The sequence below is a fragment of the Nannospalax galili genome, unplaced genomic scaffold, assembly GCF_000622305.1.
Source record: "Nannospalax galili isolate Female #2095 unplaced genomic scaffold, S.galili_v1.0 scaffold186, whole genome shotgun sequence".
NCBI lineage: Eukaryota > Metazoa > Chordata > Mammalia > Rodentia > Spalacidae > Nannospalax > Nannospalax galili.
The window spans coordinates 6,176,262-6,178,377 of record NW_008358774.1 but is presented as its reverse complement, the minus strand read 5'-3'; positions in this window follow the sequence as shown (position 1 = coordinate 6,178,377).

Genomic DNA, 2,116 nt, shown 5'->3' with positions numbered 1-2,116 from the left:
AAATTTCTCCCCTCTGTTCCAGCCTCTGTCCTTATTTGTTTGTCAGGAAAAGCAGGAGGAGCCCTGATTCTCTGAGTAGACTCCAAATTCCAAACTCAGGAGGGGACCTCTTGAATACTTCCCAGACTGCCAGATAATTATGTAAACTGTGTAATGTGATACACCAACATCAAGTTATGTGTTCATAGTCTTCTCTTTCTTTCTGGTTTTTATTTATTTTTTTTGGTTTATTTATTTTAATTTTATGTATGAGTGTTTTGCCTGCACATGCATAAGTGCACCCATGTGCATGCAATGCCCATGGAGGCCAAAAGGGGGCATTAGATCCCCTGAAACTGGAATTATTGGTGATTGATCGCCTCCAAGTCAGTGCTGGGAATCCAACCCAATTCCTCTGCAAAAATAGCCAGCACTCTTAACCTCAGAGCCATCTGTCCAGCCCCAGTGTTTGTAGTCGTTTCTAATCACCCTTTCAAATCAAAAGGCACCTGCGTAGATGATTTTATTGGAGTCACACAGTAAACTACTCACTGTTCAAACATTAAGTGCCAAGGCATGAAGAAAGCTCCTTTCATGACTTTACTCAGTGGTTCTACACAATAATCTTCTATGAAATAATTGTCATTACTTCTCTCTTTTTATAAAAGAAACTGAGCCTCAGGTAGTTAAATAATGTGCCCAAGGTCACACAGTGAGTAAGGAATAAACTTTCAGTCTTCACATTTTATTAATGTACCACCACCTTGACCCTTCAGACAGACTGAAGACAGGTTCCCTCTGGAATTGCTTACCTTGGTTTGTTTTTATGTTAGCTGTCTTCTCTCTGACATCTGTCCTCCATTCCAAAACCAGGGCTGCAGTGACAGTTCACATATTCACAGATGTGCCTTGGGAATGAAGATACAAGCCAAAATTATGTATAAGACCTATAGAAAACCACAGAATTGTGTTCAGTTCTACAAACTGGTGAGGTAAATAAACAACCCAATAGAAAAGGTATGTAAAATTTATAATAAAAGTAATTTATACCTAAGAGAACACAACTAGCCTATGAATGTATTAACAAATGCTCGTCTTCATTGTTAACCAAGAAACGGAACATTCTAAAAGTTTCCCTGTTGGGTAATTGGAGTGTAATCTATACTTTAATATCACTCTGGGAGTGTGGAGATGCATGCATGTTTCTTCTCCCTTGATGGTAGGGTTTATAGAATACTTCTTGGGGCAATTTACCAGTGTCATCATGTCTAGTGATTCAGGTCTAGTGATTTTCAACAAATCTCTCCTTTAAAATTATTTACTCATAGGGGCTAGAGAGATGGCTCAGAGATTAAGATTACTGGCTACTTTTACAGAAGACCAGGGTTCAATTCCCAGCAATCACATGGTGGGTAAACAGCCATCTATAACTCCAGTTCCAGGGGATTCAGTGCCCTCTTCTGACTCCCATGGGTAGTGCATGACACAGGTGCACTTATGTACATGCAGTCAAAACACTCATACACATAAAATAGAATTAAATAAAAATTTTAAAATTCTATTTACTCACAGGCAAGTAGGTAAGCTGAAAAAATGTTATTTTATGATTATGAAGTTGAAAGCAAACTAAATGGTCATGGTTTGATGGCTATTATAATTAATTGTTGCCTCTGTAATAAGGAATATTATTTAGACTGTAGAAGGAGATATTGTTGTCAAGCTCAGTGGTGTACACCTGTAATCCCAGCTACTTCAGGAGGCTGAAGGAGGAGATCACTTCAGCCTAGGGTTGAGGCCAGCCTAGGCAGCATAGCAAGACACCATCTCAAAAAATAAGGGGGAGGGGTATTGGTAAGAAAAAAGCTAGTGAATAATTTTTGTTATAATCTCATTATATGCCTGTATATTTGGGAGAGAGAGTGAGAGAGAGGAGTCAACGGTTTCTTCCTCTTTTTACTCTACATACTTTTTAATTGCTTGAATATTTATGATGAGCCTGTGTTCTTGTGCTACTTTTGCCGTAACAATGTGGTGGAATGGTAGAAATCAACATTCCAAGATTCAGTGATCAGAAGGGAGCATTTGCTGCCTGGCTCTGTACCTCTTCAGGCTCTGCCTGCTTCCATCTTAATTGCTT